This window comes from Salvelinus sp. IW2-2015, linkage group LG22 (assembly GCF_002910315.2).
Source record: "Salvelinus sp. IW2-2015 linkage group LG22, ASM291031v2, whole genome shotgun sequence".
Lineage (NCBI taxonomy): Eukaryota > Metazoa > Chordata > Actinopteri > Salmoniformes > Salmonidae > Salvelinus > Salvelinus sp. IW2-2015.
This window is the reverse complement of record NC_036862.1, coordinates 5,904,750-5,918,843: the sequence shown is the minus strand read 5'-3', so window position 1 is coordinate 5,918,843 and position 14,094 is coordinate 5,904,750. Positions and strand designations below refer to the sequence as shown.

Here is a 14,094-nt window from a genome sequence, read left to right as displayed (position 1 = left end):
GCTTGAGGTGGTGAATCCATCAATCCACACTGATAATGTCTGCCAGACATGCAAGATGCGATTCACCACCTGGTTATCAGAGGGGAAAGGAGAAGATTAAATTTCGTTGTCGTCTGCATACAATATAGGAGATGACCATGTGAGGATATTGACAGAGCCAAGTGACTTGTGTATAGCTGAGAATAGGAGAGGCCTAGAACAACACCTGGGGGAACGCAGGTGGCAGCCTGTGTGCGGACACAGTATCCCGCCACGCCACTGGGTAGGAGACGACCTTCATAGGAACGCAATCCCAAGCGTGGGCCGCGACGGAGATGCCCAAGCTCGAGAGGGTGGAGGAGGATCTGAATGTTCCACAGTACAAAGGCAGCACCCGATATGTCATAGGAAAAGAGAAAAAAAAGCAAAAAGAGAGAGAGAGAGTTAGCTTAGCAGTGCGGAGCGCCTCCGTTGACACAGGAAGAGCGTCTCAGTTGAAGACTAGTCTTGAACTGAAGCTGATTTGGATCATAGAAAGGTCATCTGAGAGAGATAGCAGAGATGCTGGACCAAGGACGGCGACGTTCAAGGAGTTTTGAGAGAAAAGAAAGAAAGCAAATACTGGTCTTAGTTGTTACCATCGGAGGATCGAGTTAGTTTTTCAGAAGGGGTGCAACTCTCGCCTCTCTTGAAAGACGGAAGGACGTAGCCAGCGTCAAGGATGAGTTGATGAGCCGAGGGAGTAAGAGAAGGTCTCCGGAAATGCTCTGAGAAGAAGGAGGAGTAGGGTCAAGCGGCGCAGGTTGTTGGCGGCCGTCCGTCAACAAGACGCGAGTTCATCTGCGAGAGAGAGCGGAGAAGAGGTCAAGCACAGGGTAGGCAGTTGAGCAGGAACCACGTGTCGTTGACTTCAGCAAACGAGGATCGGATAAGTCGTCATCCTCTTTCAAAAGTGACGAATTCACACAAGAGGGAGGGTAGGGAGAGGATTCAGAGGAGAAAGTGGCAAAAAAGCTGTCCTAGGTGAGAGCAGATGCTGGGAATTTAAGAGTCGTAAGAAATTGCTTTAGCAGCAGAAAACATAAACATAAACTTTCATGTTTAAGTTCCTTGCTCAGAACGGGACCATATGAAAGCCTCTTTACCTTGAGTCTTCAATATTCCCAGTTAAGACGTTTTAGGTTATCATTATTATAGGAATTATGACGCGTCGACTATTTCTCTCTATACCATTTGAATTTCATATACCTTTGACTATTGGATGTTCTTATAGGCACTTTAGTATTGCTAGCCTAATCTCGGGAGTTAATAGGGTTGAAGTCATAAACAGTGCTGTGCATCAAGCGTTGCTAAGAGCTGCTGGCAAATGCAGTAAAGTGCTGTTTGAATAAATGCTTACGACCCTGCTGCTGCCTACCACCGCTCAGTCAGAGTGCTCTATCAAATCATAGACTTAATTGTAATATAATAAACACACAGAAATATGAGCCCTTGGTCATTAATATGGTCAAATCCRGAAACTATAATTTCMMAAAAAAACTTTTATTCTTTCAGGGAAATACGGAACTGTTCTGTATTTTATAGAACGGGTGGCATCCCTAAGTCTAAATATTGCTGTTGCATTGCACAACCTTCAATGTTACATCATAATTCTGGMAAATTATTTACGGTCTGTTAGGAAGAAATGGTCTTCACACAGTTCGCAACGAGCCAGGCGGCCCAAACTGCTGCATATACCCTGACTCTGCTTGCACTGAACTCGAGAAGTGACAATTTCTCTAGTTAATATTKCCTGCTAACATGCATTTCTTTTAACYAAATATGCAGGTTTAAAAAATGTATACTTCTGTGTATTGATTTTAAGAAAGGCATTGATGTCTATGGTTAGGGACATTTGTGCAACGATTGTGYTTTTTTWGTRAATGYGCTTTCGATAAATCATCACTTGTTTAGCGAAGTTGAAGTAGGCTGTGATTCGATGAGAAATTAACAGGCACCGCATTGATTATATGCAACGCAGGTCAAGCTAGTTAACCTAATAATATCATCAACCATGTGTAGTTAACTAGTGATTATGTTAAGATTGATTGTTTTTCTAGCAACTTTCTAGCAACTTACCTTGGCTCCTTGCAGCCACACTCGCGTAACATGTGGTCAGCCTGCCACACAGTCTCCTCGTGGATTGCAATGTAATCGACCATAATCRGTGTCCAAAAAGGCCGATTACCGATTGTTATGAAAACTTGAAATCGGACCCTAATTAACCCACCATGCCTCTAATTATCAGTCGACCTCTAGTTTGGCCGGGGGGGGCTTTACTTGGCTCATTGTGCTCCAGCGACTCCTTGTCGCCTGCAGGCTGACGCTGGTCGTCAGTTGAAMAGTGTTTCCTCCAATACATTGGTGCAGGTGTTAAGTGCGGTTTGGCGGGCCTTATTTCGGAGGACGCATGACTCGACCTTCGCCTCTACCGAGCCCGTTGGGGAGTTGCAACGATGAGACAAGATCGAAATTGKGGCGAAAAAGGGCTGATGTATAGCGTAGGCTTACCCTGGCATGACGTTTTGATAACCGTTCAAGGATTTTTAAGCCTTGCCATGGATTGCGCATGTGTGCCATTCAGAAGGTAAAGGGGCAAGACAAAAGATATGTGCCTTTGAACAGGTTATGGTAGCAGGTGCCAGCCGCACMAGTTTGTGTCAAGAACTGCAACGCTGCTGGGTTTTTCACGCTCAAGTTTTCCGTGTGTATCAAGAATGGTCCACAACCCAAAGGACATCCAGCCAACTTGACAACTGTGGGATGCATTGGAGTCAGCACCCCTTTTGAATGCTTTTGACACCTTGTAGTATCCATGCCCAGAAGAATTGAGGCTATTCTGAGGGCATTGATGTCTTAGGTGTTCTTAATGTTTTGCAGACTCAAGTGTATGTCAAGGTGGTCCTGCTTGGAGTGTGAATGTAGTAGAACAACTGAAAAATCATAAGTCCAGGCAAAAATACTTAAATCAGCTATTACTAGACATTTTGACATCAGTATTATTAACATTACAACCCGAGATTCTGTAGTTTCAGAACATACAAAATAAATTCAAGTGACTGAAAAACAGAAATCAAGCCATCATTAATAATATTAATATATTTCTATTAATACCTACAAGGCTGGTTTTGTTGTTGTTGTTCAAGTTTGGAACATCGATCATTTGTTTAAACTGGAGGGTAGACTGTCTTTCCTGGGAAGTGTTGGACAGGTCGTCCATCTTGGCTCCCTTCACGTCACAATTGGCTCTGGACCCTTCCAGGTTTCCTCCAGCACTACTCACCAATTTCCCCACCATGACACATTGCTTTCACACATGGAATGATTTTTTTTTTTAAAGAAATCACAAGAAATCCACAGACAGCGCAAAGATCTGAAAATACGGAGATATGTACTGCAACTTTCCACCCTCAACTGGTTCTCCCACATTCACAACCTGGCCTCCAAATCATTACTGTTACCCAAAATATAAAGAATACAGTACATCACATTTGTTTTACTTCACTTGAACTAAAAAAAAAAAGAAAAGAAAATAGGAAGTCCACATTATTTACGATTCGCTGCAGATCCCCCACACAAAGAAGAGGGAGAGTTAGACTGAAATTTGTAGCGGTGTCCATGACAGAATACAATGACTCCTTTTCTCTGGCAAATGACATTTCACTCTGCCTGGTTTCCACAGGTCCTCTTCACCCCAGGAGCGAGGGCGAGAAAGGCGGATAAGTTGGTCGTGGTTAATCGTTCTTCTTCTCATCCTTTGCTTTTTCTGTTATGGCTGCGACCTCCCCAGTGGCTGCGACCTCCCCAGTGGCTGCGACCTCCCCAGTGGCTGCGACCTCCCCAGTGGCTGCGACCTCCCCAGTGGCTGCGACCTCCCCAGTGGCTGCGAYCTCCCCCTGTGCTGTGCTGTCCTTGTTAGGGTCCACTCCAGTGGGTTCCGCTCCGCTGGTGCCAAATTCGTTCATCCGGTTGGGATCCACCCTGTAGATCCAGCGCTGGTACAGGTAGACAAAGAATACTACGTCTGTGGGAGGGAAACAGAGTTATTACAGGGAACCAGGGGTGTAACGTTCACCAAAACACACGGTTTGGTACATATCGCTGTTTCGGGGGTCACGGTTCGGTTTCGGTACAGCGGGAAAAATAAATGCTAACAATTACTGTAGTAACAATTGCGTTGTTATTCCTGATTCCATGTAGGATCATGAGTCATATAAAGCCTGAAGAGAGCACCATCACGAGTACCAACATGTTGAATTTTCATAAATTAAAACAATTACTCAACACTAAAATAAAGTGCAATATGCATGTGATATCAATATGTAAAACATGGCTCAGAGATTGTGCACYGAGTGTACAAAACATTAAGGACACCTTCCTAATACTGAGTTGCACCCCACCTTTTGCCCTCAGAACAGCCTTAATTCGTCGGGGCATGGCCTCTACAAGGTGTCGAAAGCGTTCCACAGAGATGCTGGCCCATGTTGACGCCAATGCTTCCCACAGTTTATGTCAAGTTGGCTGGATATCCTTTGGGTGGTGGACATTTCTTGATACACACAGGAAACTGTTGAGCACGACAAACCCAGCAGCGCTGCAGTTCTTGACACCGCTACCATAACCTGTTCAAAAGGCATTTCAATCTGTATCTTGCCCACACCTCTGAATGGCACAGCTACACAATCCATGTCTCAAGGCTTGAAAATCCTTCTTTAACCTAGTCTCCTCCCCTTCATGTAAACCAGGGATGGGCCCGCAGACCATTTTGTAGGCCCGTGGACCAACTCAGTCGTGGTCTCAACTTACTGTTGAGAGTTAGAATAATAGAATACACAAGGTGAAATTTGAAAATGTGGTTGTGCATCAGAAATTAGTCTAGCGGCCAGCTAACTACACTTGTAGTAAGCATGGTCGAATTACTGACCGGGGTGAGGCCCACTGACCATCAGTTAGCATATTAAAACCTGCAAACATTTGCCTCAACCCTATGGCAAAATGTGTAGAATTGCAGGAAATTAGCTGTAAAACTGCCATTTTTTTCTCTCCGCCGCATGGCAAAATTACTAGAATAGCATGAAATGAGTTATAAAAATGGCTAAATCTTCTTTCCACCCCCATGGCAAAATGTGTAGAATTGCAGGAAATTAACTTTAAAACGTAATTTCTCTCTTCTCGCTGTCACGAGGGAGGTAAACGCATCATACCGGCTGTATTTTTGAAAGTTATATCTTAARCGTGATTGCTAACATGCAAAAAAATGTGGGACTAGATCAACAATAGACTAATGAAACAAATACCAATAGATGTTTTTGGGGTGAAATGTTTCTAAGTAGCTCTCTGTAGGTTTGGAGGTCCRTCTGTAGCAGGGATGGGCAACTCCAGTCCTCTGGGCCACACTTTTGCCCCAGCTAACACACCTGACTCCAATAATCAACTAATGATGATCTTCAGTTTAGAATGCAATTAGTTKAATCAGCTGTGTTTGATAGAAATGGAGGGAAGTGTGACACCAGTCCTCGAGGACTGGGGTTGCCCATCCCTGATCTGTAGTAAGCGCAATACATGGTGCATTGGCAAATTCATTGACAACCTCAGCTTTAGTGGGTTAACTGCCTTGTTCAGGGGCAGAACRACAGATTTTTACCTTGTCAGCTCGGGGATTCGATCTAGCAACCTTTCGGTTACTAGTCCAACGCTCTAACCACTAGGCTACCTGCCGCTCAATTGAATGTATTACTTTAGGCTCGGCCTATTTAGTAGGCTATTTTGCAGCATAAAGCTGAGTGACTCACTCATTTGTACCTTTGAATCAAAATAAATAAGTACAGACATTCTTTCTGATAGTCTCTAATAAATAAATGTTTTGACTAAGTTAATCTGCTCGTGTATGTGTTAAATAAWTTTTTTATATTGTGGTTACAATAAAGAATGCAAACAAATTAAATCCTATTCATAATTAATGATCAGATTCGTGTTAGGAGTTGTAATGTGGGACAACCCGCCAACTGACAGAAACATTTACACCTCCATTCATTTACAAGGATCAGTCTAACAGCTCGGCTAGGTGTGAAAAATACCAATTTGTGCCACAGTTTAGACCACAGATAGATTCTGCGGTCAGTCAGAGTTAAGTCATATTGTAAAGTGTAGCCTAATGGCCAAACTCGCAATGTATTCGAGGCTTAGTTGTGTTAAATGCGGATGACACATTTCAGTTGTACAACTGACTAGGTATCCCCCTTTCCTTTAAGTCCTCTAAAGTTTTACATTTAACTTAATATCACAGACCTGAATTACCCTAAAGAAAAATGCATCAACCCCTAAAAAATGACAATTTATTATAATCCGCATAATTCAAACTAAAGACTGGGTATGCTAAATACGATCAGAAAGAATGACTTTAACCCTGCTTTATAGTATAACTTGTTTTGAACGAAAGCCACAAACAAGTGAATCACTCGGCCCTATGCTGAAAAATATAGCTGTCCACGGTTCTGAAACAACCTTCAGTAAACCATTGAATTGTCAACTTTCCCTATATGTTGCTATGTGCATAGTGGCGAAAATTGAGGATACAGGAAACACTTAATTACACGGAATAAAAATATAAACCTCAAAATGTATAGTAATTGKGCCCATGTTTCACGAGTTGAAATAAAAGATCCATGAAAATGTTCCATACGTACAAAAAGCTTATTTATCAAATGTTGGACAAATGTGTTTACATCCCTATTAGTGAGCATTTCTCCTTGGTCAAGATAATCCATCCACCTTACAGGTGTGGCATATCAAAAGGCCACTAAAAATGTGACGTTTTGTCACACACCACAGTTTGAGGGAGTGTGCAATTGGCATGCTGACTGCAGGAATGTCTTTCAGACCTGTTGCTCCCAAGAACAAAGCGAGGTCCATACAGAAATGGTTTGTCGAGAGCGATGTGGATGAAATTGACTGGCCTGCACAGAGCCCTGACCTTAACTCCAAACACCTTCGGGATGAATTGGAAAGCCGACTGCAAGCTAGTTCTAATCGCCCAACATCAGTTGCCCGACCTCACTAATGCTCATGGCTGAATGGAAGCAAGAACCCGCAGCAATGTTCCAACATCTAGTGGAAAGCCTTCCCAGAAGAGTGGAGGCTGTTATAGCAGCAAAGGGGGGACCAACACCATATTAATACCCATGATTTTGGAATGAGATGTTTGACGAGCAGGTGTCCACATACTTGGTCATGTAGTGTAAATCAACAGGAATAAGACATATGCTGCTTTTGTTGCCCGTTTGAGTGTTTATTAGCCTACTGATTCCGTGAGCACCAAGCCTCACATAACTGCAAAAAGGTCGGCTAAAGCAATTTCACAAATGTCTGTTTTTAATCTTTGCTATGCTGTAATAAAAGCTTTTTTTGTAAGAAGACTCTCTGGTATTACTTATTTACAAAGTGTTGTGTACACTGTTCCAAAACAGGCAGAAAAATAATGTTGTAAGCCAACACGACGTTTGTCACAATCTGCAAGCAGCTCTCGCTCCTCTACCCTCATTTCCCCCCCATCTCCTTATTGTTATTATTACAATTATTATGATCATCATTATAATAAGTAATGTCATTATCATTAGTAGGGTTAGTATAGTATCCTTGTATAACCACCATCGAGCTGTAGGCCTAAGAGTAGGTCCTGTTTAGTTTTAATGCCGTATCTTGCTATGTGTGAAGCCTCACCAGTCATAAGAGTTCCACCTAGTTGTCGACAGACACCTCATAAGCAGTACTAACATAAACATGAATGATATACTAATGGTTGTATATCAATTTCACCTACTGTAGTTGAAAAAAGCTTGCCAAGTTTCCCAATTGTTTTTACTGGTTCCACTTCTGTATTTCATCACTAGGTGGAGACATTGACCATAGTACACAACACCCTGAGTACCAACCTGTATGGTCTACCACACATCTCTCGTGAGCACCACCAGCTGAAGAGTTATACCTAAATGTCTTCCCCATGGCCTAGATCCTCCAATCTCAAATCTGGACCTCAGAGCCAGTTCCACTGCATTTTTTCATTGTTCCCCTCTAATCAGGGACTGATTTTGAACCTGGAACACCAGGTGTGTGCAATTAATTAATTATCAGGTAAAACAGAAAACCAGCAGGCTTCGAACCTCGTAGGGTAAGAGTTGAGCACCCCTGCCCTATATAAACTTGTCCATTCGCTTTGTGATTATCCACTGAAGGCAGAAACGTCAATATTTTAAACTTGCTTAATAAAACTAATAATTTGTCATGGTCAGTGAGCGTTGCGCCTTCTCCTTTCCAATGATGTTAACACATTTTTAGGTCACACCTCAGCTCACCTTGGTTAAGCAACCTCTACTTCTTTCCATTGAATTATCAACCCATAAATAATCTACACCTACATGCAAAACTCTCTCGACAATGATTTTACATCAGGCCTAATTGACAAATGCCTAAAATACCACTAGGCAAAAAAAAATCACATTTTGCTTTTGATTATTTAAATCAACCTACGTTATTTCAAGTTATCCACTTGGAGCGCATACAAAAGCGATTTAGAGAGTTGTTGAACGGGAGTTAGGAGTGTGTTGATATAACGGTAATATGATCAAAATTCCTCTCAACCGGCATAATACTGTACGATTCAGTGCAATGCCGATCAACATATCAGAATAGGTTAAATAAGGTTATGCATGCCAACATATAAAGGCAAGAATTAAGAGTAAGCAAAGTGATCGTGTCAGGCTAAATTTAGTTATCAAATGTTTTACCATTGCAACATTTGATGTAAAGTCACATTCACCTGGGTTGTCTGAAGCATGCTGTAAAGTTCACAGCTGGCAATGCCTCATCTGYGGACCAGGTGTAAATCAGTCGGCAGCCTAACCTATTATTGGGATACAAAATAAGCCATCCAACCTTGATGGGCCATCAGCAGGACAATAGACTTGCTGAGTTGAGTTCTATTTTTAGGGACTAAAAATGTATGTATAGCCAGGCCTGGAAATTCATGAGTTTAGGGTCATGGCCATTCGGCCTTTAATAGCTGCCCAATCTGCCAGTGCACCAAAGACATTAACCAAAATAGCCAATTAAATTGATTTGAAAACCGAAGGAAAAAAACAAAAAAAACAGCTATTCTTAAGAAAAACACAAGTGTTTGTAAATGTATATAAATAATTAGCGTACATGTTAAAGTGTAGGTGATAGGCTATGCTTATTGGCTACAACCTGTCCGGACCGATGCTGACATAAGGCGCCTGAGAATGTAGCCAAACTTTAAWGAGACTTTTAATTACATATATATAGTGTGGCGTACAACAGGTCAGCCACCACGGGGAAACTCGTCGAGGCCTGGTGGCAGACAGAGTCTACACCACGAGGCGATGGCTCCCTCTGCTGGACGTGCCAGGTATCGACGGGCTCGCCAGCCAGGACTAATTGGGGCTGAATGTGGTTGGATGATTGCTCACCAACTGTACGAGTCCCATAAAGCTGCCAGAAGGGCAGCACACAAAGGGACTGGGGGAAGAAAGGTGACTTCCGTATAGTTGGAGACGGTGCCTGAGGTAAAATGAGGGAGTTCAGTTTTTGTGCCCGACAGGATACAGCCAGACCCGGAGCCCAGAAGACGGTATCCCGGAGAGGGTCTCATGGGGGAGACCTATCCTTTTGATTTATTATTTAAATAAACACCCTTTAAACCGAGCTAATCCTACTCTGTCCGTGTCTGATCTGTGTAAACGTCTTGACCAAACCACCTGGTCTGCCACAATAGGCCAACGCCAGTCATGTTAGACAAATATAATGTAGGAACATTATTGTCTAATGGCTTGATTCTGTCGACATACTTGAGTCACCTTTCATTCTGATAGAGAAAGGCTAGTGCCTGTCGCACACTGCAACACCCACCTTGCCATCGGAGCCGTCTTAGAATAATCATACGACCGCACTATTTGTGACATGAATTGAGTATATAGTATGCTTATTGGTCATAGTATGGATATAGCTAGTATGCCAAAATTTCCCAGATGTCGAGACAAAACGCGAAGAGCACTTTTTGCCAGTCCTGTCTGGTCCAGCGACGGTGGGTTTGTGCCCATAGGCAACGGTGATGTCTGGTGAGGACCTGCCTTACAACAGGCCTACAAGCCTTCAGTCCAGCCTCTCTCAGCCTATTGCGGACAGTCTGAGCACTGATGGAGGGATTGTGCGTTCCTGGTGTAACTCGGGCAGTTGTTGCCATCCTGTACCTGTCCCGCAGGTGTGATGTTCGGATGTACCGATCCTGTGTAGGTGTTGTTACACGTTGCCTGCAACTGCGAGGACGATCAGCTGTCAGTCCTGTCTCCATGTAGCGCTGTCTTAGGCGTCTCACAGTACGGACATCGCAATTTATTGCCCAGGCCACATCTCCAGTCCGCATGCCTAAGGCCCCGCTCACGCAGATGAGCAGGGACCCTGGGCATCTTTCTTTTGGTGTTTTTCCAGAGTCAGTAGAAAGGCCTCTTTAGTGTCCTAAGTTTTCACAACTGTGACCTTAATTGCCTACCCTCTGTAAGCTGTTAGTGTCTTAACGACCGTTCCACAGGTGCATGTTCATTAATTGTTTATGGTTCATTGAACAAGCATGATAAACAGTGTTTAAACCGTTTACAATGAAGAAATTTGGATTTTTACGAATTATCTTTGAAAGACAGGGTCATGAAAAGGGACGTTTCTTTTTTTGCTGAGTTTAGTATGTAGTATATTAGTATGGGTATTCGAACACAGCTTTAGACTATTTAACCATAAACGCAATTGTTTAAAACAGTCGTTTGTCATTTTATGAGGCATGTCTTGCCACGTTCTGACCATAGGAATGTTAAGGGGATTCTTTTATAAACACTTCCTCWWATGCAATTGAAGTCAGTATTTATTTCTCTCATGTTCTCAACTTTCTTTTGTTGTCTAGCARCCAAAGACAATTGTTCTAATATTAAACAACCCATGCTTGTTGATGAGTYTTTGTGTCTTCCCTATTTCTGAAGGATATTTTCATCCCTGTCATATTTGCGGTGCACTTTTGAGAAGGGTGTTTTCCCGCCAATTGCATTTTGAGCCTCCAAATTAAATAAGGACGTGCTCCGATGCATCCGTCTGTCTTGTGGCCTCACTCAAAGCTTCGATGCCTGTGAGAAGGACCYCAATCACGTGATGKGCATTGGCTAATAAGAATWAAGATATCTGCCGATTGGTAGCAGGAAATTCATTAACTTAAATTCAGACCATTTGGAACACAAACAAATACAATAATAGTACAGCCCAGTAAAAMGTCGCATTCCACCGTGATTGCAATTGCTTTAGCCAACATGTTGCAGTTCATTTATTGTTTAATTATCCAAGGCTCCTTTTTAACTTATTTTTAGAAATAAAATGCTTGAACGAAATGATCAGACCAAAAGATAACAGTTCACCTGACAAGACTAAAGTTTGAAATGTCTAACTCAATATCACAGACCTGATTTTCCCTAATGAAAATGCATCAACCCCCTACAAAATGTATTATAATCCACATAATAATCAAAGCCACCTTATAATAGGGCATGATGTACAGTATATACTGTACATCCAATAGAAAGTAGTATACAGTATTTGTTCATCAGCATCTTTGTGTTTTCATTAATAAAAGAATGACAAAAAGACTAGATGGCGTAGATATGCTCCAAGACGCCCTGTGGTGGTTCAAATGAGCATTAACGGCAAACAATGCCACTCACTGACACGTGTCCCAGCATACCGCTCACTATAATACAACTTTTTAAATGATGAACCACTGTATTCGTTTTAACAAAACAGCCTGAATTATTTATTCTTTTTCAGCGCCGGTGTACTCAAGAGGCATACAACGGCGCGTATGCATAGCCTACAGCCGATGACGTGGATGTCGATGAAGGCAGGACMCCCCTGCACCTCTCTGATCCAGAGGGGTGGGGTTAAATGCGGTAGACACATTTCAGTTGAATGCATTCAGTTGTACAACTGACTAGGTATCCCCCCTTCCCTACAGGCCTAGTGCTTTGATGTTGTACATCATTTTTAAAATCCATTCTTTTGGGCCCACGGTGCGGCCCGAACAGCGGTCCCCGTGCCGAACGGTTCGGTAGGAAAACGTGTACCGTTAAAACACCTAAGGGATCTAGTTTTTTTTTTATATCAATGTCATTGATATTAATAGTCATTGTTAAGAATCGGAATGGACTGTACTAAGTGTATGAAATGTGTGTGTTTGGAGGGCAGTGAGTGATAACGCACCGTCTCTGAGACATCCTATCCTGTACATCATGGGCATCTTGATGACAAAGGCGAACAGGTCATCGATGAAGGTGTTCAGTGCCTTGTAGGTGAGCATCCTCCATGGGAGGTGGGCCACAGACTTCATCTTATAGTTGATGAACAGCTGTGGCGTCATCGTGATGAAACCTGAGCCAATCACAAAGCAGACACGACAACACATCGACAACACATCATTTAGGGTAGAATATCGCTTAGAATGTCAATTAATTTTAAAAAGTCATTTAGGAGAGAATGACATGGACAGACTATCAATAAAGCTAGACTGGCTGCTAGGACAGACTGTCAATAAGGATTAGACTATGTAAATGAGGATTAAGACGGCATAGACTGCCACTTGTCCTGGACTGCGCAACAGATATTTAGCRATGTGATCATCACAGCATAGAAAAGGAGAGCGGAAAGGATGATTTTCCAAGACCAGAAAACTAGGAATTCCTGATAAAAATCATACAAAATATATCACACTTCTGAACAATGACCACCAGTGACTCACCAAAGGTTAACAAGAAGCCATAGAGCATGCCCAGTACGAATGAGTACCAGCCTTTGTGCTCTTGGTACAACACACTGTAAACGGCATAGCACCCGAACAGAGGGTAGAGCAGCCATGACAGGTACTTGAAGGCCATCTGCGCAGAGGGAAGAGGACAGGACAAAAACCATCAGTACAAGATTTTCCATGCGAGCGGTAAATAAAGATAGTATGTGGTGCCGCGTTTCCTTACGTCGTCGAAGACTTTGGTGGAGGACTGCACGTAYGTTGACTTGTCTTTTATTGATAAGCGTGGGAGGATCCCGAACAATTTGTTCTCTCTGTCCAACTGGGGAGGAGACACATCCGGATGAGCTAACAGGGATTCATTTGTGCAACCAAACACATTGAAATACCCGTCCTCCATCTCACCTTGACGTCCATGACCTTGGTGATCTTCCAGAAGTCGATGAGCAGGCCGATGAACACGCTGACCTGGATGTTATGGGACACAAGATAGGGATTAGTAAAGGGACCACTCTGCTATAGTACAATGGTCATGAATGACATGCGTACAGAGCCTGCCGTTATGAGTGACATTACAAAGGATCTGGTGACAAGTCTTTATTTAATCCTTTTTGAAATAAATAAAAAACCCACTGACCTGCACCACGAAGTTGGTCTCATTGTCCAGGATGTAAAGCAGCACCACCAGGGACTGGAACACCCCAAAGATGATGGAGCGCACAGAGAGACCCTCCATAGACTGCCTGCTGTTCCAGAACTGGATGTCTGACACACACACACAGACAGAGAGACGAGTATAGAAACAACATTCTACCACACCGTAGAATATATATAATCTAAAAGTGGTCTTCTAATAGGCAGTTAACCTGTTAGTGTGTAGGGGGCGCTATTTTCACATTGGGAAGAAATCGTGCCCAATTTAAACGGCCTCGTACTCTATTCTAGATCGTACAATATGCATAGTATTATTACTATTGGATAGAAAACACTCAAGTYTCTAAAACCGTTTGAATTATATCTGTGAGTAAAACAGAACTCATTTTGCAGCAAACTTCCTGTCAGGAAGTGAAAAATCTGAAATCGAGGCTCTGTTCCAGGGCCTTCCTATTCATTTGCTTGAAATCTATGGATATATATGCACTTCATACGCCTTCCACTAGATGTCAACAGGCAGTGGGAGGTGGAATGGGGTGTCTAGCTTGATCTGAGGTCGAACAAGAGCTCTTGGA

The 14,094-nt window shown here is 42.8% G+C and overlaps 1 pseudogene; it reads right to left on the bottom strand.

The window, feature by feature from the left end:
* Positions 1-2,978: 2,978 nt before the first annotated feature.
* The window catches only part of LOC111982625 (putative lipid scramblase CLPTM1), a 29,235-nt pseudogene continuing 18,119 nt past the window's right edge, over positions 2,979-14,094 (bottom strand).